The sequence below is a fragment of the Triturus cristatus genome, chromosome 10 (assembly GCF_964204655.1).
Source record: "Triturus cristatus chromosome 10, aTriCri1.1, whole genome shotgun sequence".
NCBI classification, from domain to species: Eukaryota; Metazoa; Chordata; class Amphibia; order Caudata; family Salamandridae; genus Triturus; species Triturus cristatus.
Window position 1 is genome coordinate 980,919 of NC_140593.1, and position 27,396 is coordinate 1,008,314.

Sequence of the window (27,396 nt, forward strand, 5' to 3'; positions counted from 1 at the left end):
AAACGCACCATGCGGCATGCGCACAGACATCAGAACACGTTCACAGAGACAAACACGAGAGCTGCAGAAAGGAAAGAGGCCAGAGACAAACACGAGAGCTGCAGGAAGGAAAGAGGCCAGAGACAAACACAAGCGCTCCAGACAGGAAAGAGGCCAGAGACAAACACGAGAGCTCCAGACAGGAAAGAGGCCAGAAACAAACACGAGAGCCCCAGACAGGAAAGAGGCCAGAGACAAACACGAGAGCTCCAGACAGGAAAGAGGCCAGAGACAAACACAAGAGCTCCAGACAGGAAAGAGGTCAGAGACAAACACAAGAGCTCCAGACAGGAAAGAGGTAGAGACAAACACGAGAGCTCCAGACAGGAAACAGCCAGAGACAAACACGAGAGCTACAGACAGGAAAGAGGCCAGAGACAAACACGAGAGCTACAGACAGGAAAGAGGCCAGAGACAAACACGAGAGCTGCAGAAAGGAAAGAGGCCAGAAACAAACACGAGAGCTCCAGACAGGAAAGAGGCAGAGACAAACACGAGAGCTCCAGACAGGAAAGAAGCCAGAGACAAACACGAGAGCTCCAGACAGGAAAGAGGCCAGAGACAAACACGAGAGCTGCAGACAGGAAAGAGACCGGAAACAAACACGAGAGCTCCAGACAGGAAAGAGGCAGAGACAAACACGAGAGCTCCAGACAGGAAAGAGGCCAGAGACAAACACAAGAGCTCAAGACAGGAAAGAGGCCAGAGACAAACACGAGAGCTCCAGACAGGAAAGAAGCCAGAGACAAACACGAGAGCTCCAGACAGGAAAGAGGCCAGAAACAAACACGAGAGCTCCAGACAGGAAAGAGGCCAGAGACAAACACAAGAGCTCCAGACAGGAAAGAGGCCAGAAACAAATATGAGAGCTCCAGACAGGAAAGAGGCAGAGACAAACACGGGAGCTCCAGACAGGAAAGAAGCCAGAGACAAACACGAGAGCTCCAGACAGGAAAGAGGCCAGAGACAAACACGAGAGCTCCAGACAGGAAAGAGGCCAGAAACAAACACGAGAGCTCCAGATAGGAAAGAGGCCAGAGACAAACACGAGAGCTCCAGACAGGAAAGAGGCCAGAGACAAACACGAGAGCTCCAGACAGGAAAGAGGCCAGAGACAAACACGAGAGCTCCAGACAGGAAAGAGGCCAGAGACAAACACGAGAGCTCCAGACAGGAAAGAGGCCAGAGACAAACACGAGAGCTCCAGACAGGAAAGAGGCCAGAGACAAACACGAGAGCTCCAGACAGGAAAGAGGCCAGAGAGTAACACGAGAGCTGCAGAAAGGAAAGAGGCCAGAGACAAACACGAGAGCTCCAGACAGTAAAAAGGCCAGAGACAAACACGAGAGCTCCAGACAGGAAAGAAGCCAGAGACAAACACGAGAGCTCCAGACAGGAAAGAGGCCAGAGACAAACACGAGAGCTCCAGACAGGAAAGAGGCCAGAAACAAACACGAGAGCTCCAGATAGGAAAGAGGCCAGAGACAAACACGAGAGCTCCAGACAGGAAAGAGGCCAGAGACAAACACGAGAGCTCCAGACAGGAAAGAGGCCAGAGACAAACACGAGAGCTCCAGACAGGAAAGAGGCCAGAGACAAACACGAGAGCTCCAGACAGGAAAGAGGCCAGAGACAAACACGAGAGCTCCAGACAGGAAAGAGGCCAGAGACAAACACTAGAGCTCCAGACAGGAAAGAGGCCAGAGAGTAACACGAGAGCTGCAGAAAGGAAAGAGGCCAGAGACAAACACGAGAGCTCCAGACAGTAAAAAGGCCAGAGACAAACACGAGAGCTCCAGACAGGAAAGAGGCCAGAAACAAACACGAGAGCTCCAGACAGGAAAGAGGCCAGAGACAAACACGAGAGTTCTAGACAGGAAAGAGGCCAGAGACAAACACAAGAGCTCCAGACAGGAAAGAGGTCAGAGACAAACACAAGAGTTCCAGACAGGAAAGAGGTAGAGACAAACTCGAGAGCTCCAGACAGGAAACAGCCAGAGACAAACACGAGAGCTACAGACAGGAAAGAGGCCAGAGACAAACACGAGAGCTACAGACAGGAAAGAGGCCAGAGACAAACACGAGAGCAGCAGAAAGGAAAGAGGCCAGAAACAAACACGAGAGCTCCAGACAGGAAAGAGGCAGAGACAAACACGAGAGCTCCAGACAGGAAAGAAGCCAGAGACAAACACGAGAGCTGCAGAATGGAAAGAGGCCAGAAACAAACACGAGAGCTCCAGACAGGAAAGAGGCAGAGACAAACACGAGAGCTCCAGACAGGAAAGAAGCCAGAGACAAACACGAGAGCTCCAGACAGGAAAGAGGCCAGAGACAAACACGAGAGCTGCAGACAGGAAAGAGACCAGAAACAAACACGAGAGCTCCAGACAGGAAAGAGGTCAGAGACAAACACAAGAGCTCCAGACAGGAAAGAGGTAGAGACAAACACGAGAGCTCCAGACAGGAAACAGCCAGAGACAAACACGAGAGCTACAGACAGGAAAGAGGCCAGAAACAAACACGAGAGCTCCAGACAGGAAAGAGGCCAGAGACAAACACGAGAGCTCCAGACAGGAAAGAGGCCAGAAACAAACATGAGAGCTCCAGACAGGAAAGAGGCAGAGACAAACACGAGAGCTACAGACAGGAAAGAAGTCAGAGACAAACACAAGAGCTCCAGACAGGAGAGAGGCCAGAGACAAACACGAGAGCTCCAGACAGGAAAGAGGCCAGAAACAAACACGAGAGCTCCAGACAGGAAAGAGGCCAGAGACAAACACGAGAGCTCCAGACAGGAAAGAGGCCAGAGACAAACACGAGAGCTCCAGACAGGAAAGAGGCCAGAGACAAACACGAGAGCTCCAGACAGGAAAGAGGTCAGAGACAAACACAAGAGCTGCAGACAGGAAAGAGGCCAGAAACAAACACGAGAGCTCCAGACAGGAAAGAGGCCAGAGACAAACACGAGAGCTCCAGACAGGAAAGAGGCCAGAAACAAACACGAGAGCTCCAGACAGGAAAGAGGTCAGAGACAAACACAAGAGCGCCAGACAGGAAAGAGGTAGAGACAAACACGAGAGCTCCAGACAGGAAACAGCCAGAGACAAACACGAGAGCTACAGACAGGAAAGAGGCCAGAGACAAACACGAGAGCTACAGACAGGAAAGAGGCCAGAGACAAACACGAGAGCTGCAGAAAGGAAAGAGGCCAGAAACAAACACGAGAGCTCCAGACAGGAAAGAGGCAGAGACAAACACGAGAGCTCCAGACAGGAAAGAAGCCAGAGACAAACACGAGAGCTCCAGACAGGAAAGAGGCCAGAGACAAACACGAGAGCTGCAGACAGGAAAGAGACCAGAAACAAACACGAGAGCTCCAGACAGGAAAGAGGCAGAGACAAACACGAGAGCTCCAGACAGGAAAGAGGCCAGAGACAAACACAAGAGCTCCAGACAGGAAAGAGGCCAGAGACAAACACGAGAGCTCCAGACAGGAAAGAAGCCAGAGACAAACACGAGAGCTCCAGACAGGAAAGAGGCCAGAAACAAACACGAGAGCTCCAGACAGGAAAGAGGCCAGAGACAAACACAAGAGCTCCAGACAGGAAAGAGGCCAGAAACAAACATGAGAGCTCCAGACAGGAAAGAGGCAGAGACAAACACGAGAGCTCCAGACAGGAAAGAAGCCAGAGACAAACACGAGAGCTCCAGACAGGAAAGAGGCCAGAAACAAACACGAGAGCTCCAGACAGGAAAGAGGCCAGAAACAAACACGAGAGCTCCAGACAGGAAAGAGGCCAGAAACAAACACGAGAGCTCCAGACAGGAAAGAGGCCAGAGACAAACACGAAAGCTCCAGACAGGAAAGAGGCCAGAGACAAACACGAGAGCTCCAGACAGGAAAGAGGCCAGAGACAAACACGAGAGCTCCAGACAGGAAAGAGGCCAGAGACAAACACGAGAGCTCCAGACAGGAAAGAGGCCAGAGAGTAACACGAGAGCTGCAGAAAGGAAAGAGGCCAGAGACAAACACGAGAGCTCCAGACAGTAAAGAGGCCAGAGACAAACACGAGAGCTCCAGACAGGAAAGAGACCAGAAACAAACACGAGAGCTCCAGACAGGAAAGAGGCAGAGACAAACGCGAGAGCTCCAGACAGGAAAGAGGCCAGAGACAAACACAAGAGCTCAAGACAGGAAAGAGGCCAGAGACAAACACGAGAGCTCCAGACAGGAAAGAGGCCAGAGACAAACACGAGAGCTCCAGACAGGAAAGAGGCCAGAGAGTAACACGAGAGCTGCAGAAAGGAAAGAGGCCAGAGACAAACACGAGAGCTCCAGACAGTAAAGAGGCCAGAGACAAACACGAGAGCTGCAGACAGGAAAGAGACCAGAAACAAACACGAGAGCTCCAGACAGGAAAGAGGCAGAGACAAACACGAGAGCTCCAGACAGGAAAGAGGCCAGAGACAAACACAAGAGCTCAAGACAGGAAAGAGGCCAGAGACAAACACGAGAGCTCCAGACAGGAAAGAAGCCAGAGACAAACACGAGAGCTCCAGACAGGAAAGAGGCCAGAAACAAACACGAGAGCTCCAGACAGGAAAGAGGCCAGAGACAAACACAAGAGCTCCAGACAGGAAAGAGGCCAGAAACAAATATGAGAGCTCCAGACAGGAAAGAGGCAGAGACAAACACGAGAGCTCCAGACAGGAAAGAAGCCAGAGACAAACACGAGAGCTCCAGACAGGAAAGAGGCCAGAGACAAACACGAGAGCTCCAGACAGGAAAGAGGCCAGAAACAAACACGAGAGCTCCAGATAGGAAAGAGGCCAGAGACAAACACGAGAGCTCCAGACAGGAAAGAGGCCAGAGACAAACACGAGAGCTCCAGACAGGAAAGAGGCCAGAGACAAACACGAGAGCTCCAGACAGGAAAGAGGCCAGAGACAAACACGAGAGCTCCAGACAGGAAAGAGGCCAGAGACAAACACGAGAGCTCCAGACAGGAAAGAGGCCAGAGACAAACACGAGAGCTCCAGACAGGAAAGAGGCCAGAGAGTAACACGAGAGCTGCAGAAAGGAAAGAGGCCAGAGACAAACACGAGAGCTCCAGACAGTAAAAAGGCCAGAGACAAACACAAGAGCTCCAGACAGGAAAGAGGCCAGAAACAAACACGAGAGCTCCAGACAGGAAAGAGGCCAGAGACAAACACGAGAGTTCTAGACAGGAAAGAGGCCAGAGACAAACACAAGAGCTCCAGACAGGAAAGAGGTCAGAGACAAACACAAGAGTTCCAGACAGGAAAGAGGTAGAGACAAACTCGAGAGCTCCAGACAGGAAACAGCCAGAGACAAACACGAGAGCTACAGACAGGAAAGAGGCCAGAGACAAACACGAGAGCTACAGACAGGAAAGAGGCCAGAGACAAACACGAGAGCAGCAGAAAGGAAAGAGGCCAGAAACAAACACGAGAGCTCCAGACAGGAAAGAGGCAGAGACAAACACGAGAGCTCCAGACAGGAAAGAAGCCAGAGACAAACACGAGAGCTGCAGAATGGAAAGAGGCCAGAAACAAACACGAGAGCTCCAGACAGGAAAGAGGCAGAGACAAACACGAGAGCTCCAGACAGGAAAGAAGCCAGAGACAAACACGAGAGCTCCAGACAGGAAAGAGGCCAGAGACAAACACGAGAGCTGCAGACAGGAAAGAGACCAGAAACAAACACGAGAGCTCCAGACAGGAAAGAGGTCAGAGACAAACACAAGAGCTCCAGACAGGAAAGAGGTAGAGACAAACACGAGAGCTCCAGACAGGAAACAGCCAGAGACAAACACGAGAGCTACAGACAGGAAAGAGGCCAGAAACAAACACGAGAGCTCCAGACAGGAAAGAGGCCAGAGACAAACACGAGAGCTCCAGACAGGAAAGAGGCCAGAAACAAACATGAGAGCTCCAGACAGGAAAGAGGCAGAGACAAACACGAGAGCTACAGACAGGAAAGAAGTCAGAGACAAACACAAGAGCTCCAGACAGGAGAGAGGCCAGAGACAAACACGAGAGCTCCAGACAGGAAAGAGGCCAGAAACAAACACGAGAGCTCCAGACAGGAAAGAGGCCAGAGACAAACACGAGAGCTCCAGACAGGAAAGAGGCCAGAGACAAACACGAGAGCTCCAGACAGGAAAGAGGCCAGAGACAAACACGAGAGCTCCAGACAGGAAAGAGGTCAGAGACAAACACAAGAGCTCCAGACAGGAAAGAGGCCAGAAACAAACACGAGAGCTCCAGACAGGAAAGAGGCCAGAGACAAACACGAGAGCTCCAGACAGGAAAGAGGCCAGAAACAAACACGAGAGCTCCAGACAGGAAAGAGGTCAGAGACAAACACAAGAGCGCCAGACAGGAAAGAGGTAGAGACAAACACGAGAGCTCCAGACAGGAAACAGCCAGAGACAAACACGAGAGCTACAGACAGGAAAGAGGCCAGAGACAAACACGAGAGCTACAGACAGGAAAGAGGCCAGAGACAAACACGAGAGCTGCAGAAAGGAAAGAGGCCAGAAACAAACACGAGAGCTCCAGACAGGAAAGAGGCAGAGACAAACACGAGAGCTCCAGACAGGAAAGAAGCCAGAGACAAACACGAGAGCTCCAGACAGGAAAGAGGCCAGAGACAAACACGAGAGCTGCAGACAGGAAAGAGACCAGAAACAAACACGAGAGCTCCAGACAGGAAAGAGGCAGAGACAAACACGAGAGCTCCAGACAGGAAAGAGGCCAGAGACAAACACAAGAGCTCCAGACAGGAAAGAGGCCAGAGACAAACACGAGAGCTCCAGACAGGAAAGAAGCCAGAGACAAACACGAGAGCTCCAGACAGGAAAGAGGCCAGAAACAAACACGAGAGCTCCAGACAGGAAAGAGGCCAGAGACAAACACAAGAGCTCCAGACAGGAAAGAGGCCAGAAACAAACATGAGAGCTCCAGACAGGAAAGAGGCAGAGACAAACACGAGAGCTCCAGACAGGAAAGAAGCCAGAGACAAACACGAGAGCTCCAGACAGGAAAGAGGCCAGAAACAAACACGAGAGCTCCAGACAGGAAAGAGGCCAGAAACAAACACGAGAGCTCCAGACAGGAAAGAGGCCAGAAACAAACACGAGAGCTCCAGACAGGAAAGAGGCCAGAGACAAACACGAAAGCTCCAGACAGGAAAGAGGCCAGAGACAAACACGAGAGCTCCAGACAGGAAAGAGGCCAGAGACAAACACGAGAGCTCCAGACAGGAAAGAGGCCAGAGACAAACACGAGAGCTCCAGACAGGAAAGAGGCCAGAGAGTAACACGAGAGCTGCAGAAAGGAAAGAGGCCAGAGACAAACACGAGAGCTCCAGACAGTAAAGAGGCCAGAGACAAACACGAGAGCTCCAGACAGGAAAGAGGCCAGAAACAAACACGAGAGCTCCAGACAGGAAAGAGGCCAGAGACAAACACGAGAGCTCCAGACAGGAAAGAGGCCAGAGACAAACACAAGAGCTCCAGACAGGAAAGAGGTCAGAGACAAACACAAGAGCTCCAGACAGGAAAGAGGTAGAGACAAACACGAGAGCTCCAGACAGGAAACAGCCAGAGACAAACACGAGAGCTACAGACAGGAAAGAGGCCAGAGACAAACACGAGAGCTACAGACAGGAAAGAGGCCAGAGACAAACACGAGAGCAGCAGAAAGGAAAGAGGCCAGAAACAAACACGAGAGCTCCAGACAGGAAAGAGGCAGAGACAAACACGAGAGCTCCAGACAGGAAAGAAGCCAGAGACAAACACGAGAGCTGCAGAATGGAAAGAGGCCAGAAACAAACACGAGAGCTCCAGACAGGAAAGAGGCAGAGACAAACACGAGAGCTCCAGACAGGAAAGAAGCCAGAGACAAACACGAGAGCTCCAGACAGGAAAGAGGCCAGAGACAAACACGAGAGCTGCAGACAGGAAAGAGACCAGAAACAAACACGAGAGCTCCAGACAGGAAAGAGGCAGAGACAAACACGAGAGCTCCAGACAGGAAAGAGGCCAGAGACAAACACAAGAGCTCCAGACAGGAAAGAGGCCAGAGACAAACACGAGAGCTCCAGACAGGAAAGAAGCCAGAGACAAACACGAGAGCTCCAGACAGGAAAGAGGCCAGAAACAAACACGAGAGCTCCAGACAGGAAAGAGGCCAGAGACAAACACGAGAGCTCCAGACAGGAAAGACGCCAGAAACAAACATGAGAGCTCCAGACAGGAGAGAGGCAGAGACAAACACGAGAGCTCCAGACAGGAAAGAGGCCAGAGACAAACACGAGAGCTCCAGACAGGAAAGACGCCAGAAACAAACATGAGAGCTCCAGACAGGAGAGAGGCAGAGACAAACATGAGAGCTCCAGACAGGAAAGAGGCCAGAGACAAACACGAGAGCTCCAGACAGGAAAGAGGCCAGAAACAAACACAAGAGCTCCAGACAGGAAAGAGGCCAGAGACAAACACGAGAGCTCCAGATAGGAAAGAGGCCAGAGACAAACACGAGAGCTCCAGACAGGAAAGAGGCCAGAGACAAACACGAGAGCTGCAGAAAGGAAAGAGGCCAGAGACAAACACGTCCAGACAGGAAAGAGGCCAGAGACAAACACAAGAGCTCCAGACAGGAAAGAGGTCAGAGACAAACAGAAGAGCTCGAGACAGGAAAGAAGCCAGAGACAAACACGAGAGCTCCAGACAGGAAAGAGGCCAGAAACAAACACGAGAGCTCCAGACAGGAAAGAGGCCAGAGAGAAACACGAGAGCTCCAGACAGGAAAGAGGCCAGAAACAAACATGAGAGCTCCAGACAGGAAAGAGGCAGAGACAAACACGAGAGCTACAGACAGGAAAGAAGCCAGAGACAAACACGAGAGCTCCAGACAGGAGAGAGGCCAGAGACAAACACGAGAGCTCCAGACAGGAAAGAGGCCAGAAACAAACACGAGAGCTCCAGACAGGAAAGAGGCCAGAGACAAACACGAGAGCTCCAGACAGGAAAGAAGCCAGAGACAAACACGGGAGCTCCAGACAGGAAAGAGGCCAGAGACAAACACGAGAGCTCCAGACAGGAAAGAGGCCAGAGACAAACACAAGAGCTCCAGACAGGAAAGAGGTCAGAGACAAACACAAGAGCTCCAGACAGGAAAGAGGTAGAGACAAACACGAGAGCTCCAGACAGGAAACAGCCAGAGACAAACACGAGAGCTACAGACAGGAAAGAGGCCAGAGACAAACACGAGAGCTACAGACAGGAAAGAGGCCAGAGACAAACACGAGAGATGCAGAAAGGAAAGAGGCCAGAAACAAACACGAGAGCTCCAGACAGGAAAGAGGCAGAGACAAACACGAGAGCTCCAGACAGGAAAGAAGCCAGAGACAAACACGAGAGCTCCAGACAGGAAAGAGGCCAGAGACAAACACGAGAGCTGCAGACAGGAAAGAGACCAGAAACAAACACGAGAGCTCCAGACAGGAAAGAGGCAGAGACAAACACGAGAGCTCCAGACAGGAAAGAGGCCAGAGACAAACACAAGAGCTCCAGACAGGAAAGAGGCCAGAGACAAACACGAGAGCTCCAGACAGGAAAGAAGCCAGAGACAAACACGAGAGCTCCAGACAGGAAAGAGGCCAGAAACAAACACGAGAGCTCCAGACAGGAAAGAGGCCAGAGACAAACACAAGAGCTCCAGACAGGAAAGAGGCCAGAAACAAACATGAGAGCTCCAGACAGGAAAGAGGCAGAGACAAACACGAGAGCTCCAGACAGGAAAGAAGCCAGAGAAAAACACGAGAGCTCCAGACAGGAAAGAGGCCAGAGACAAACACGAGAGCTCCAGACAGGAAAGATGCCAGAAACAAACACGAGAGCTCCAGACAGGAAAGAGGCCAGAGACAAACACGAGAGCTCCAGACAGGAAAGAGGCCAGAGACAAACACGAGAGATCCAGACAGGAAAGAGGCCAGAGACAAACACGAGAGCTCCAGACAGGAAAGAGGCCAGAGACAAACACGAGAGCTCCAGACAGGAAAGAGGCGAGAGAGTAACACGAGAGCTGCAGAAAGGAAAGAGGCCAGAGACAAACACGAGAGCTCCAGACAGTAAAAAGGCCAGAAACAAACACGAGAGCTCCAGACAGGAAAGAGGCCAGAGACAAACACGAGAGCTCCAGACAGGAAAGAGGCCAGAGACAAACACAAGAGCTCCAGACAGGAAAGAGGTCAGAGACAAACACAAGAGCTCCAGACAGGAAAGAGGTAGAGACAAACACGAGAGCTCCAGACAGGAAACAGCCAGAGACAAACACGAGAGCTACAGACAGGAAAGAGGCCAGAGACAAACACGAGAGCTACAGACAGGAAAGAGGCCAGAGACAAACACGAGAGCAGCAGAAAGGAAAGAGGCCAGAAACAAACACGAGAGCTCCAGACAGGAAAGAGGCAGAGACAAACACGAGAGCTCCAGACAGGAAAGAAGCCAGAGACAAACACGAGAGCTGCAGACAGGAAAGAGACCAGAAACAAACACGAGAGCTCCAGACAGGAAAGAGGCAGAGACAAACACGAGAGCTCCAGACAGGAAAGAGGCCAGAGACAAACACAAGAGCTCCAGACAGGAAAGAGGCCAGAGACAAACACGAGAGCTCCAGACAGGAAAGAAGCCAGAGACAAACACGAGAGCTGCAGACAGGAAAGAGACCAGAAACAAACACGAGAGCTCCAGACAGGAAAGAGGCAGAGACAAACACGAGAGCTCCAGACAGGAAAGAGGCCAGAGACAAACACGAGAGCTCCAGACAGGAAAGAAGCCAGAGACAAACACGAGAGCTCCAGACAGGAAAGAGGCCAGAAACAAACACGAGAGCTCCAGACAGGAAAGAGGCCAGAGACAAACACAAGAGCTCCAGACAGGAAAGAGGCCAGAGACAAACACGAGAGCTCCAGACAGGAAAGAAGCCAGAGACAAACACGAGAGCTCCAGACAGGAAAGAGGCCAGAGACAAACACAAGAGCTCCAGACAGGAAAGAGGCCAGAGACAAACACGAGAGCTCCAGACAGGAAAGAAGCCAGAGACAAACACGAGAGCTCCAGACAGGAAAGAGGCCAGAAACAAACACGAGAGCTCCAGACAGGAAAGAGGCCAGAGATAAACACAAGAGCTCCAGACAGGAAAGAGGCCAGAAACAAACATGAGAGCTCCAGACAGGAAAGAGGCAGAGACAAACACGAGAGCTCCAGACAGGAAAGAAGCCAGAGACAAACACGAGAGCTCCAGACAGGAAAGAGGCCAGAAACAAACACGAGAGCTCCAGACAGGAAAGAGGCCAGAAACAAACACGAGAGCTCCAGACAGGAAAGAGGCCAGAGACAAACACGAGAGCTCCAGACAGGAAAGAGGCCAGAGACAAACACGAAAGCTCCAGACAGGAAAGAGGCCAGAGACAAACACGAGAGCTCCAGACAGGAAAGAGGCCAGAGACAAACACGAGAGCTCCAGACAGGAAGGAGGCCAGAGACAAACACGAGAGCTCCAGACAGGAAAGAGGCCAGAGAGTAACACGAGAGCTGCAGAAAGGAAAGAGGCCAGAGACAAACACGAGAGCTCCAGACAGTAAAGAGGCCAGAGACAAACACGAGAGCTCCAGACAGGAAAGAGGCCAGAAACAAACACGAGAGCTCCAGACAGGAAAGAGGCCAGAGACAAACACGAGAGCTCCAGACAGGAAAGAGGCCAGAGACAAACACAAGAGCTCCAGACAGGAAAGAGGTCAGAGACAAACACAAGAGCTCCAGACAGGAAAGAGGTAGAGACAAACACGAGAGCTCCAGACAGGAAACAGCCAGAGACAAACACGAGAGCTACAGACAGGAAAGAGGCCAGAGCTCCAGACAGGAAAGAGGCCAGAGACAAACACGAGCGCTGCAGACAGGAAAGAGACCAGAAACAAACACGAGAGCTCCAGACAGGAAAGAGGCAGAGACAAACACGAGAGCTCCAGACAGGAAAGAGGCCAGAGACAAACACAAGAGCTCCAGACAGGAAAGAGGCCAGAGACAAACACGAGAGCTCCAGACAGGAAAGAAGCCAGAGACAAACACGAGAGCTCCAGACAGGAAAGAGGCCAGAAACAAACACGAGAGCTCCAGACAGGAAAGAGGCCAGAGACAAACACGAGAGCTCCAGACAGGAAAGAGGCCAGAAACAAACATGAGAGCTCCAGACAGGAGAGAGGCAGAGACAAACACGAGAGCTCCAGACAGGAAAGAAGCCAGAGACAAACATGAGAGCTCCAGACAGGAAAGAGGCCAGAGACAAACACGAGAGCTCCAGACAGGAAAGAGGCCAGAAACAAACACAAGAGCTCCAGACAGGAAAGAGGCCAGAGACAAACACGAGAGCTCCAGACAGGAAAGAGGCCAGAGACAAACACGAGAGCTCCAGACAGGAAAGAGGCCAGAGACAAACACGAGAGCTGCAGAAAGGAAAGAGGCCAGAGACAAACACGAGAGCTCCAGACAGGAAAGAGGCCAGAGACAAACACAAGAGCTCCAGACAGGAAAGAGGTCAGAGACAAACAGAAGAGCTCGAGACAGGAAAGAAGCCAGAGACAAACACGAGAGCTGCAGACAGGAAAGAGACCGGAAACAAACACGAGAGCTCCAGACAGGAAAGAGGCAGAGACAAACACGAGAGCTCCAGACAGGAAAGAGGCCAGAGACAAACACAAGAGCTCAAGACAGGAAAGAGGCCAGAGACAAACACGAGAGCTCCAGACAGGAAAGAAGCCAGAGACAAACACGAGAGCTCCAGACAGGAAAGAGGCCAGAAACAAACACGAGAGCTCCAGACAGGAAAGAGGCCAGAGACAAACACAAGAGCTCCAGACAGGAAAGAGGCCAGAAACAAATATGAGAGCTCCAGACAGGAAAGAGGCAGAGACAAACACGAGAGCTCCAGACAGGAAAGAAGCCAGAGACAAACACGAGAGCTCCAGACAGGAAAGAGGCCAGAGACAAACACGAGAGCTCCAGACAGGAAAGAGGCCAGAAACAAACACGAGAGCTCCAGATAGGAAAGAGGCCAGAGACAAACACGAGAGCTCCAGACAGGAAAGAGGCCAGAGACAAACACGAGAGCTCCAGACAGGAAAGAGGCCAGAGACAAACACGAGAGCTCCAGACAGGAAAGAGGCCAGAGACAAACACGAGAGCTCCAGACAGGAAAGAGGCCAGAGACAAACACGAGAGCTCCAGACAGGAAAGAGGCCAGAGACAAACACGAGAGCTCCAGACAGGAAAGAGGCCAGAGAGTAACACGAGAGCTGCAGAAAGGAAAGAGGCCAGAGACAAACACGAGAGCTCCAGACAGTAAAAAGGCCAGAGACAAACACGAGAGCTCCAGACAGGAAAGAAGCCAGAGACAAACACGAGAGCTCCAGACAGGAAAGAGGCCAGAGACAAACACGAGAGCTCCAGACAGGAAAGAGGCCAGAAACAAACACGAGAGCTCCAGATAGGAAAGAGGCCAGAGACAAACACGAGAGCTCCAGACAGGAAAGAGGCCAGAGACAAACACGAGAGCTCCAGACAGGAAAGAGGCCAGAGAAAAACACGAGAGCTCCAGACAGGAAAGAGGCCAGAGACAAACACGAGAGCTCCAGACAGGAAAGAGGCCAGAGACAAACACGAGAGCTCCAGACAGGAAAGAGGCCAGAGACAAACACTAGAGCTCCAGACAGGAAAGAGGCCAGAGAGTAACACGAGAGCTGCAGAAAGGAAAGAGGCCAGAGACAAACACGAGAGCTCCAGACAGTAAAAAGGCCAGAGACAAACACGAGAGCTCCAGACAGGAAAGAGGCCAGAAACAAACACGAGAGCTCCAGACAGGAAAGAGGCCAGAGACAAACACGAGAGTTCTAGACAGGAAAGAGGCCAGAGACAAACACAAGAGCTCCAGACAGGAAAGAGGTCAGAGACAAACACAAGAGTTCCAGACAGGAAAGAGGTAGAGACAAACTCGAGAGCTCCAGACAGGAAACAGCCAGAGACAAACACGAGAGCTACAGACAGGAAAGAGGCCAGAGACAAACACGAGAGCTACAGACAGGAAAGAGGCCAGAGACAAACACGAGAGCAGCAGAAAGGAAAGAGGCCAGAAACAAACACGAGAGCTCCAGACAGGAAAGAGGCAGAGACAAACACGAGAGCTCCAGACAGGAAAGAAGCCAGAGACAAACACGAGAGCTGCAGAATGGAAAGAGGCCAGAAACAAACACGAGAGCTCCAGACAGGAAAGAGGCAGAGACAAACACGAGAGCTCCAGACAGGAAAGAAGCCAGAGACAAACACGAGAGCTCCAGACAGGAAAGAGGCCAGAGACAAACACGAGAGCTGCAGACAGGAAAGAGACCAGAAACAAACACGAGAGCTCCAGACAGGAAAGAGGTCAGAGACAAACACAAGAGCTCCAGACAGGAAAGAGGTAGAGACAAACACGAGAGCTCCAGACAGGAAACAGCCAGAGACAAACACGAGAGCTACAGACAGGAAAGAGGCCAGAAACAAACACGAGAGCTCCAGACAGGAAAGAGGCCAGAGACAAACACGAGAGCTCCAGACAGGAAAGAGGCCAGAAACAAACATGAGAGCTCCAGACAGGAAAGAGGCAGAGACAAACACGAGAGCTACAGACAGGAAAGAAGTCAGAGACAAACACAAGAGCTCCAGACAGGAGAGAGGCCAGAGACAAACACGAGAGCTCCAGACAGGAAAGAGGCCAGAAACAAACACGAGAGCTCCAGACAGGAAAGAGGCCAGAGACAAACACGAGAGCTCCAGACAGGAAAGAGGCCAGAGACAAACACGAGAGCTCCAGACAGGAAAGAGGCCAGAGACAAACACGAGAGCTCCAGACAGGAAAGAGGTCAGAGACAAACACAAGAGCTGCAGACAGGAAAGAGGCCAGAAACAAACACGAGAGCTCCAGACAGGAAAGAGGCCAGAGACAAACACGAGAGCTCCAGACAGGAAAGAGGCCAGAAACAAACACGAGAGCTCCAGACAGGAAAGAGGTCAGAGACAAACACAAGAGCGCCAGACAGGAAAGAGGTAGAGACAAACACGAGAGCTCCAGACAGGAAACAGCCAGAGACAAACACGAGAGCTACAGACAGGAAAGAGGCCAGAGACAAACACGAGAGCTACAGACAGGAAAGAGGCCAGAGACAAACACGAGAGCTGCAGAAAGGAAAGAGGCCAGAAACAAACACGAGAGCTCCAGACAGGAAAGAGGCAGAGACAAACACGAGAGCTCCAGACAGGAAAGAAGCCAGAGACAAACACGAGAGCTCCAGACAGGAAAGAGGCCAGAGACAAACACGAGAGCTGCAGACAGGAAAGAGACCAGAAACAAACACGAGAGCTCCAGACAGGAAAGAGGCAGAGACAAACACGAGAGCTCCAGACAGGAAAGAGGCCAGAGACAAACACAAGAGCTCCAGACAGGAAAGAGGCCAGAGACAAACACGAGAGCTCCAGACAGGAAAGAAGCCAGAGACAAACACGAGAGCTCCAGACAGGAAAGAGGCCAGAAACAAACACGAGAGCTCCAGACAGGAAAGAGGCCAGAGACAAACACAAGAGCTCCAGACAGGAAAGAGGCCAGAAACAAACATGAGAGCTCCAGACAGGAAAGAGGCAGAGACAAACACGAGAGCTCCAGACAGGAAAGAAGCCAGAGACAAACACGAGAGCTCCAGACAGGAAAGAGGCCAGAAACAAACACGAGAGCTCCAGACAGGAAAGAGGCCAGAAACAAACACGAGAGCTCCAGACAGGAAAGAGGCCAGAAACAAACACGAGAGCTCCAGACAGGAAAGAGGCCAGAGACAAACACGAAAGCTCCAGACAGGAAAGAGGCCAGAGACAAACACGAGAGCTCCAGACAGGAAAGAGGCCAGAGACAAACACGAGAGCTCCAGACAGGAAAGAGGCCAGAGACAAACACGAGAGCTCCAGACAGGAAAGAGGCCAGAGAGTAACACGAGAGCTGCAGAAAGGAAAGAGGCCAGAGACAAACACGAGAGCTCCAGACAGTAAAGAGGCCAGAGACAAACACGAGAGCTCCAGACAGGAAAGAGACCAGAAACAAACACGAGAGCTCCAGACAGGAAAGAGGCAGAGACAAACGCGAGAGCTCCAGACAGGAAAGAGGCCAGAGACAAACACAAGAGCTCAAGACAGGAAAGAGGCCAGAGACAAACACGAGAGCTCCAGACAGGAAAGAGGCCAGAGACAAACACGAGAGCTCCAGACAGGAAAGAGGCCAGAGAGTAACACGAGAGCTGCAGAAAGGAAAGAGGCCAGAGACAAACACGAGAGCTCCAGACAGTAAAGAGGCCAGAGACAAACACGAGAGCTGCAGACAGGAAAGAGACCAGAAACAAACACGAGAGCTCCAGACAGGAAAGAGGCAGAGACAAACACGAGAGCTCCAGACAGGAAAGAGGCCAGAGACAAACACAAGAGCTCAAGACAGGAAAGAGGCCAGAGACAAACACGAGAGCTCCAGACAGGAAAGAAGCCAGAGACAAACACGAGAGCTCCAGACAGGAAAGAGGCCAGAAACAAACACGAGAGCTCCAGACAGGAAAGAGGCCAGAGACAAACACAAGAGCTCCAGACAGGAAAGAGGCCAGAAACAAATATGAGAGCTCCAGACAGGAAAGAGGCAGAGACAAACACGAGAGCTCCAGACAGGAAAGAAGCCAGAGACAAACACGAGAGCTCCAGACAGGAAAGAGGCCAGAGACAAACACGAGAGCTCCAGACAGGAAAGAGGCCAGAAACAAACACGAGAGCTCCAGATAGGAAAGAGGCCAGAGACAAACACGAGAGCTACAGACAGGAAAGAGGCCAGAGACAAACACGAGAGCTCCAGACAGGAAAGAGGCCAGAGACAAACACGAGAGCTCCAGACAGGAAAGAGGCCAGAGACAAACACGAGAGCTCCAGACAGGAAAGAGGCCAGAGACAAACACGAGAGCTCCAGACAGGAAAGAGGCCAGAGACAAACACGAGAGCTCCAGACAGGAAAGAGGCCAGAGAGTAACACGAGAGCTGCAGAAAGGAAAGAGGCCAGAGACAAACACGAGAGCTCCAGACAGTAAAAAGGCCAGAGACAAACACAAGAGCTCCAGACAGGAAAGAGGCCAGAAACAAACACGAGAGCTCCAGACAGGAAAGAGGCCAGAGACAAACACGAGAGTTCTAGACAGGAAAGAGGCCAGAGACAAACACAAGAGCTCCAGACAGGAAAGAGGTCAGAGACAAACACAAGAGTTCCAGACAGGAAAGAGGTAGAGACAAACTCGAGAGCTCCAGACAGGAAACAGCCAGAGACAAACACGAGAGCTACAGACAGGAAAGAGGCCAGAGACAAACACGAGAGCTACAGACAGGAAAGAGGCCAGAGACAAACACGAGAGCAGCAGAAAGGAAAGAGGCCAGAAACAAACACGAGAGCTCCAGACAGGAAAGAGGCAGAGACAAACACGAGAGCTCCAGACAGGAAAGAAGCCAGAGACAAACACGAGAGCTGCAGAATGGAAAGAGGCCAGAAACAAACACGAGAGCTCCAGACAGGAAAGAGGCAGAGACAAACACGAGAGCTCCAGACAGGAAAGAAGCCAGAGACAAACACGAGAGCTCCAGACAGGAAAGAGGCCAGAGACAAACACGAGAGCTGCAGACAGGAAAGAGACCAGAAACAAACACGAGAGCTCCAGACAGGAAAGAGGTCAGAGACAAACACAAGAGCTCCAGACAGGAAAGAGGTAGAGACAAACACGAGAGCTCCAGACAGGAAACAGCCAGAGACAAACACGAGAGCTACAGACAGGAAAGAGGCCAGAAACAAACACGAGAGCTCCAGACAGGAAAGAGGCCAGAGACAAACACGAGAGCTCCAGACAGGAAAGAGGCCAGAAACAAACATGAGAGCTCCAGACAGGAAAGAGGCAGAGACAAACACGAGAGCTACAGACAGGAAAGAAGTCAGAGACAAACACAAGAGCTCCAGACAGGAGAGAGGCCAGAGACAAACACGAGAGCTCCAGACAGGAAAGAGGCCAGAAACAAACACGAGAGCTCCAGACAGGAAAGAGGCCAGAGACAAACACGAGAGCTCCAGACAGGAAAGAGGCCAGAGACAAACACGAGAGCTCCAGACAGGAAAGAGGCCAGAGACAAACACGAGAGCTCCAGACAGGAAAGAGGTCAGAGACAAACACAAGAGCTCCAGACAGGAAAGAGGCCAGAAACAAACACGAGAGCTCCAGACAGGAAAGAGGCCAGAAACAAACACGAGAGCTCCAGACAGGAAAGAGGTCAGAGACAAACACAAGAGCGCCAGACAGGAAAGAGGTAGAGACAAACACGAGAGCTCCAGACAGGAAACAGCCAGAGACAAACACGAGAGCTACAGACAGGAAAGAGGCCAGAGACAAACACGAGAGCTGCAGAAAGGAAAGAGGCCAGAAACAAACACGAGAGCTCCAGACAGGAAAGAGGCAGAGACAAACACGAGAGCTCCAGACAGGAAAGAAGCCAGAGACAAACACGAGAGCTCCAGACAGGAAAGAGGCCAGAGACAAACACGAGAGCTGCAGACAGGAAAGAGACCAGAAACAAACACGAGAGCTCCAGACAGGAAAGAGGCAGAGACAAACACGAGAGCTCCAGACAGGAAAGAGGCCAGAGACAAACACAAGAGCTCCAGACAGGAAAGAGGCCAGAGACAAACACGAGAGCTCCAGACAGGAAAGAAGCCAGAGACAAACACGAGAGCTCCAGACAGGAAAGAGGCCAGAAACAAACACGAGAGCTCCAGACAGGAAAGAGGCCAGAGACAAACACAAGAGCTCCAGACAGGAAAGAGGCCAGAAACAAACATGAGAGCTCCAGACAGGAAAGAGGCAGAGACAAACACGAGAGCTCCAGACAGGAAAGAAGCCAGAGACAAACACGAGAGCTCCAGACAGGAAAGAGGCCAGAAACAAACACGAGAGCTCCAGACAGGAAAGAGGCCAGAAACAAACACGAGAGCTCCAGACAGGAAAGAGGCCAGAAACAAACACGAGAGCTCCAGACAGGAAAGAGGCCAGAGACAAACACGAAAGCTCCAGACAGGAAAGAGGCCAGAGACAAACACGAGAGCTCCAGACAGGAAAGAGGCCAGAGACAAACACGAGAGCTCCAGACAGGAAAGAGGCCAGAGACAAACACGAGAGCTCCAGACAGGAAAGAGGCCAGAGAGTAACACGAGAGCTGCAGAAAGGAAAGAGGCCAGAGACAAACACGAGAGCTCCAGACAGTAAAGAGGCCAGAGACAAACACGAGAGCTCCAGACAGGAAAGAGGCCAGAAACAAACACGAGAGCTCCAGACAGGAAAGAGGCCAGAGACAAACACGAGAGCTCCAGACAGGAAAGAGGCCAGAGACAAACACAAGAGCTCCAGACAGGAAAGAGGTCAGAGACAAACACAAGAGCTCCAGACAGGAAAGAGGTAGAGACAAACACGAGAGCTCCAGACAGGAAACAGCCAGAGACAAACACGAGAGCTACAGACAGGAAAGAGGCCAGAGACAAACACGAGAGCTACAGACAGGAAAGAGGCCAGAGACAAACACGAGAGCAGCAGAAAGGAAAGAGGCCAGAAACAAACACGAGAGCTCCAGACAGGAAAGAGGCAGAGACAAACACGAGAGCTCCAGACAGGAAAGAAGCCAGAGACAAACACGAGAGCTGCAGAATGGAAAGAGGCCAGAAACAAACACGAGAGCTCCAGACAGGAAAGAGGCAGAGACAAACACGCGAGCTCCAGACAGGAAAGAAGCCAGAGACAAACACGAGAGCTCCAGACAGGAAAGAGGCCAGAGACAAACACGAGAGCTGCAGACAGGAAAGAGACCAGAAACAAACACGAGAGCTCCAGACAGGAAAGAGGCAGAGACAAACACGAGAGCTCCAGACAGGAAAGAGGCCAGAGACAAACACAAGAGCTCCAGACAGGAAAGAGGCCAGAGACAAACACGAGAGCTCCAGACAGGAAAGAAGCCAGAGACAAACACGAGAGCTCCAGACAGGAAAGAGGCCAGAAACAAACACGAGAGCTCCAGACAGGAAAGAGGCCAGAGACAAACACGAGAGCTCCAGACAGGAAAGACGCCAGAAACAAACATGAGAGCTCCAGACAGGAGAGAGGCAGAGACAAACACGAGAGCTCCAGACAGGAAAGAGGCCAGAGACAAACACGAGAGCTCCAGACAGGAAAGACGCCAGAAACAAACATGAGAGCTCCAGACAGGAGAGAGGCAGAGACAAACATGAGAGCTCCAGACAGGAAAGAGGCCAGAGACAAACACGAGAGCTCCAGACAGGAAAGAGGCCAGAAACAAACACAAGAGCTCCAGACAGGAAAGAGGCCAGAGACAAACACGAGAGCTCCAGATAGGAAAGAGGCCAGAGACAAACACGAGAGCTCCAGACAGGAAAGAGGCCAGAGACAAACACGAGAGCTGCAGAAAGGAAAGAGGCCAGAGACAAACACGTCCAGACAGGAAAGAGGCCAGAGACAAACACAAGAGCTCCAGACAGGAAAGAGGTCAGAGACAAACAGAAGAGCTCGAGACAGGAAAGAAGCCAGAGACAAACACGAGAGCTCCAGACAGGAAAGAGGCCAGAGACAAACACGAGAGCTCCAGACAGGAAAGAAGCCAGAGACAAACACGAGAGCTCCAGACAGGAAAGAGGCCAGAGACAAACACAAGAGCTCCAGACAGGAAAGAGGCCAGAGACAAACACGAGAGCTCCAGACAGGAAAGAAGCCAGAGACAAACACGAGAGCTCCAGACAGGAAAGAGGCCAGAAACAAACACGAGAGCTCCAGACAGGAAAGAGGCCAGAGATAAACACAAGAGCTCCAGACAGGAAAGAGGCCAGAAACAAACATGAGAGCTCCAGACAGGAAAGAGGCAGAGACAAACACGAGAGCTCCAGACAGGAAAGAAGCCAGAGACAAACACGAGAGCTCCAGACAGGAAAGAGGCCAGAAACAAACACGAGAGCTCCAGACAGGAAAGAGGCCAGAAACAAACACGAGAGCTCCAGACAGGAAAGAGGCCAGAGACAAACACGAGAGCTCCAGACAGGAAAGAGGCCAGAGACAAACACGAAAGCTCCAGACAGGAAAGAGGCCAGAGACAAACACGAGAGCTCCAGACAGGAAAGAGGCCAGAGACAAACACGAGAGCTCCAGACAGGAAGGAGGCCAGAGACAAACACGAGAGCTCCAGACAGGAAAGAGGCCAGAGAGTAACACGAGAGCTGCAGAAAGGAAAGAGGCCAGAGACAAACACGAGAGCTCCAGACAGTAAAGAGGCCAGAGACAAACACGAGAGCTCCAGACAGGAAAGAGGCCAGAAACAAACACGAGAGCTCCAGACAGGAAAGAGGCCAGAGACAAACACGAGAGCTCCAGACAGGAAAGAGGCCAGAGACAAACACAAGAGCTCCAGACAGGAAAGAGGTCAGAGACAAACACAAGAGCTCCAGACAGGAAAGAGGTAGAGACAAACACGAGAGCTCCAGACAGGAAACAGCCAGAGACAAACACGAGAGCTACAGACAGGAAAGAGGCCAGAGCTCCAGACAGGAAAGAGGCCAGAGACAAACACGAGCGCTGCAGACAGGAAAGAGACCAGAAACAAACACGAGAGCTCCAGACAGGAAAGAGGCAGAGACAAACACGAGAGCTCCAGACAGGAAAGAGGCCAGAGACAAACACAAGAGCTCCAGACAGGAAAGAGGCCAGAGACAAACACGAGAGCTCCAGACAGGAAAGAAGCCAGAGACAAACACGAGAGCTCCAGACAGGAAAGAGGCCAGAAACAAACACGAGAGCTCCAGACAGGAAAGAGGCCAGAGACAAACACGAGAGCTCCAGACAGGAAAGAGGCCAGAAACAAACATGAGAGCTCCAGACAGGAGAGAGGCAGAGACAAACACGAGAGCTCCAGACAGGAAAGAAGCCAGAGACAAACATGAGAGCTCCAGACAGGAAAGAGGCCAGAGACAAACACGAGAGCTCCAGACAGGAAAGAGGCCAGAAACAAACACAAGAGCTCCAGACAGGAAAGAGGCCAGAGACAAACACGAGAGCTCCAGACAGGAAAGAGGCCAGAGACAAACACGAGAGCTCCAGACAGGAAAGAGGCCAGAGACAAACACGAGAGCTGCAGAAAGGAAAGAGGCCAGAGACAAACACGAGAGCTCCAGACAGGAAAGAGGCCAGAGACAAACACAAGAGCTCCAGACAGGAAAGAGGTCAGAGACAAACAGAAGAGCTCGAGACAGGAAAGAAGCCAGAGACAAACACGAGAGCTGCAGACAGGAAAGAGACCGGAAACAAACACGAGAGCTCCAGACAGGAAAGAGGCAGAGACAAACACGAGAGCTCCAGACAGGAAAGAGGCCAGAGACAAACACAAGAGCTCAAGACAGGAAAGAGGCCAGAGACAAACACGAGAGCTCCAGACAGGAAAGAAGCCAGAGACAAACACGAGAGCTCCAGACAGGAAAGAGGCCAGAAACAAACACGAGAGCTCCAGACAGGAAAGAGGCCAGAGACAAACACAAGAGCTCCAGACAGGAAAGAGGCCAGAAACAAATATGAGAGCTCCAGACAGGAAAGAGGCAGAGACAAACACGAGAGCTCCAGACAGGAAAGAAGCCAGAGACAAACACGAGAGCTCCAGACAGGAAAGAGGCCAGAGACAAACACGAGAGCTCCAGACAGGAAAGAGGCCAGAAACAAACACGAGAGCTCCAGATAGGAAAGAGGCCAGAGACAAACACGAGAGCTCCAGACAGGAAAGAGGCCAGAGACAAACACGAGAGCTCCAGACAGGAAAGAGGCCAGAGACAAACACGAGAGCTCCAGACAGGAAAGAGGCCAGAGACAAACACGAGAGCTCCAGACAGGAAAGAGGCCAGAGACAAACACGAGAGCTCCAGACAGGAAAGAGGCCAGAGACAAACACGAGAGCTCCAGACAGGAAAGAGGCCAGAGAGTAACACGAGAGCTGCAGAAAGGAAAGAGGCCAGAGACAAACACGAGAGCTCCAGACAGTAAAAAGGCCAGAGACAAACACGAGAGCTCCAGACAGGAAAGAAGCCAGAGACAAACACGAGAGCTCCAGACAGGAAAGAGGCCAGAGACAAACACGAGAGCTCCAGACAGGAAAGAGGCCAGAAACAAACACGAGAGCTCCAGATAGGAAAGAGGCCAGAGACAAACACGAGAGCTCCAGACAGGAAAGAGGCCAGAGACAAACACGAGAGCTCCAGACAGGAAAGAGGCCAGAGAAAAACACGAGAGCTCCAGACAGGAAAGAGGCCAGAGACAAACACGAGAGCTCCAGACAGGAAAGAGGCCAGAGACAAACACGAGAGCTCCAGACAGGAAAGAGGCCAGAGACAAACACTAGAGCTCCAGACAGGAAAGAGGCCAGAGAGTAACACGAGAGCTGCAGAAAGGAAAGAGGCCAGAGACAAACACGAGAGCTCCAGACAGTAAAAAGGCCAGAGACAAACACGAGAGCTCCAGACAGGAAAGAGGCCAGAAACAAACACGAGAGCTCCAGACAGGAAAGAGGCCAGAGACAAACACGAGAGTTCTAGACAGGAAAGAGGCCAGAGACAAACACAAGAGCTCCAGACAGGAAAGAGGTCAGAGACAAACACAAGAGTTCCAGACAGGAAAGAGGTAGAGACAAACTCGAGAGCTCCAGACAGGAAACAGCCAGAGACAAACACGAGAGCTACAGACAGGAAAGAGGCCAGAGACAAACACGAGAGCTACAGACAGGAAAGAGGCCAGAGACAAACACGAGAGCAGCAGAAAGGAAAGAGGCCAGAAACAAACACGAGAGCTCCAGACAGGAAAGAGGCAGAGACAAACACGAGAGCTCCAGACAGGAAAGAAGCCAGAGACAAACACGAGAGCTGCAGAATGGAAAGAGGCCAGAAACAAACACGAGAGCTCCAGACAGGAAAGAGGCAGAGACAAACACGAGAGCTCCAGACAGGAAAGAAGCCAGAGACAAACACGAGAGCTCCAGACAGGAAAGAGGCCAGAGACAAACACGAGAGCTGCAGACAGGAAAGAGACCAGAAACAAACACGAGAGCTCCAGACAGGAAAGAGGTCAGAGACAAACACAAGAGCTCCAGACAGGAAAGAGGTAGAGACAAACACGAGAGCTCCAGACAGGAAACAGCCAGAGACAAACACGAGAGCTACAGACAGGAAAGAGGCCAGAAACAAACACGAGAGCTCCAGACAGGAAAGAGGCCAGAGACAAACACGAGAGCTCCAGACAGGAAAGAGGCCAGAAACAAACATGAGAGCTCCAGACAGGAAAGAGGCAGAGACAAACACGAGAGCTACAGACAGGAAAGAAGTCAGAGACAAACACAAGAGCTCCAGACAGGAGAGAGGCCAGAGACAAACACGAGAGCTCCAGACAGGAAAGAGGCCAGAAACAAACACGAGAGCTCCAGACAGGAAAGAGGCCAGAGACAAACACGAGAGCTCCAGACAGGAAAGAGGCCAGAGACAAACACGAGAGCTCCAGACAGGAAAGAGGCCAGAGACAAACACGAGAGCTCCAGACAGGAAAGAGGTCAGAGACAAACACAAGAGCTGCAGACAGGAAAGAGGCCAGAAACAAACACGAGAGCTCCAGACAGGAAAGAGGCCAGAGACAAACACGAGAGCTCCAGACAGGAAAGAGGCCAGAAACAAACACGAGAGCTCCAGACAGGAAAGAGGTCAGAGACAAACACAAGAGCGCCAGACAGGAAAGAGGTAGAGACAAACACGAGAGCTCCAGACAGGAAACAGCCAGAGACAAACACGAGAGCTACAGACAGGAAAGAGGCCAGAGACAAACACGAGAGCTACAGACAGGAAAGAGGCCAGAGACAAACACGAGAGCTGCAGAAAGGAAAGAGGCCAGAAACAAACACGAGAGCTCCAGACAGGAAAGAGGCAGAGACAAACACGAGAGCTCCAGACAGGAAAGAAGCCAGAGACAAACACGAGAGCTCCAGACAGGAAAGAGGCCAGAGACAAACACGAGAGCTGCAGACAGGAAAGAGACCAGAAACAAACACGAGAGCTCCAGACAGGAAAGAGGCAGAGACAAACACGAGAGCTCCAGACAGGAAAGAGGCCAGAGACAAACACAAGAGCTCCAGACAGGAAAGAGGCCAGAGACAAACACGAGAGCTCCAGACAGGAAAGAAGCCAGAGACAAACACGAGAGCTCCAGACAGGAAAGAGGCCAGAAACAAACACGAGAGCTCCAGACAGGAAAGAGGCCAGAGACAAACACAAGAGCTCCAGACAGGAAAGAGGCCAGAAACAAACATGAGAGCTCCAGACAGGAAAGAGGCAGAGACAAACACGAGAGCTCCAGACAGGAAAGAAGCCAGAGACAAACACGAGAGCTCCAGACAGGAAAGAGGCCAGAAACAAACACGAGAGCTCCAGACAGGAAAGAGGCCAGAAACAAACACGAGAGCTCCAGACAGGAAAGAGGCCAGAAACAAACACGAGAGCTCCAGACAGGAAAGAGGCCAGAGACAAACACGAAAGCTCCAGACAGGAAAGAGGCCAGAGACAAACACGAGAGCTCCAGACAGGAAAGAGGCCAGAGACAAACACGAGAGCTCCAGACAGGAAAGAGGCCAGAGACAAACACGAGAGCTCCAGACAGGAAAGAGGCCAGAGAGTAACACGAGAGCTGCAGAAAGGAAAGAGGCCAGAGACAAACACGAGAGCTCCAGACAGTAAAGAGGCCAGAGACAAACACGAGAGCTCCAGACAGGAAAGAGACCAGAAACAAACACGAGAGCTCCAGACAGGAAAGAGGCAGAGACAAACGCGAGAGCTCCAGACAGGAAAGAGGCCAGAGACAAACACAAGAGCTCAAGACAGGAAAGAGGCCAGAGACAAACACGAGAGCTCCAGACAGGAAAGAGGCCAGAGACAAACACGAGAGCTCCAGACAGGAAAGAGGCCAGAGAGTAACACGAGAGCTGCAGAAAGGAAAGAGGCCAGAGACAAACACGAGAGCTCCAGACAGTAAAGAGGCCAGAGACAAACACGAGAGCTGCAGACAGGAAAGAGACCAGAAACAAACACGAGAGCTCCAGACAGGAAAGAGGCAGAGACAAACACGAGAGCTCCAGACAGGAAAGAGGCCAGAGACAAACACAAGAGCTCAAGACAGGAAAGAGGCCAGAGACAAACACGAGAGCTCCAGACAGGAAAGAAGCCAGAGACAAACACGAGAGCTCCAGACAGGAAAGAGGCCAGAAACAAACACGAGAGCTCCAGACAGGAAAGAGGCCAGAGACAAACACAAGAGCTCCAGACAGGAAAGAGGCCAGAAACAAATATGAGAGCTCCAGACAGGAAAGAGGCAGAGACAAACACGAGAGCTCCAGACAGGAAAGAAGCCAGAGACAAACACGAGAGCTCCAGACAGGAAAGAGGCCAGAGACAAACACGAGAGCTCCAGACAGGAAAGAGGCCAGAAACAAACACGAGAGCTCCAGATAGGAAAGAGGCCAGAGACAAACACGAGAGCTACAGACAGGAAAGAGGCCAGAGACAAACACGAGAGCTCCAGACAGGAAAGAGGCCAGAGACAAACACGAGAGCTCCAGACAGGAAAGAGGCCAGAGACAAACACGAGAGCTCCAGACAGGAAAGAGGCCAGAGACAAACACGAGAGCTCCAGACAGGAAAGAGGCCAGAGACAAACACGAGAGCTCCAGACAGGAAAGAGGCCAGAGAGTAACACGAGAGCTGCAGAAAGGAAAGAGGCCAGAGACAAACACGAGAGCTCCAGACAGTAAAAAGGCCAGAGACAAACACAAGAGCTCCAGACAGGAAAGAGGCCAGAAACAAACACGAGAGCTCCAGACAGGAAAGAGGCCAGAGACAAACACGAGAGTTCTAGACAGGAAAGAGGCCAGAGACAAACACAAGAGCTCCAGACAGGAAAGAGGTCAGAGACAAACACAAGAGTTCCAGACAGGAAAGAGGTAGAGACAAACTCGAGAGCTCCAGACAGGAAACAGCCAGAGACAAACACGAGAGCTACAGACAGGAAAGAGGCCAGAGACAAACACGAGAGCTACAGACAGGAAAGAGGCCAGAGACAAACAC

General features: G+C 51.7%; 1 protein-coding gene across 1 annotated transcript in view; it reads right to left on the reverse strand.

Annotated features, from left to right (window-relative positions):
• Nucleotides 1-27,396, reverse strand: part of LOC146788697 (vomeronasal type-2 receptor 26-like) — a 377,173-nt gene that overhangs the window by 73,784 nt on the left and 275,993 nt on the right. The window lies entirely within an intron of this gene.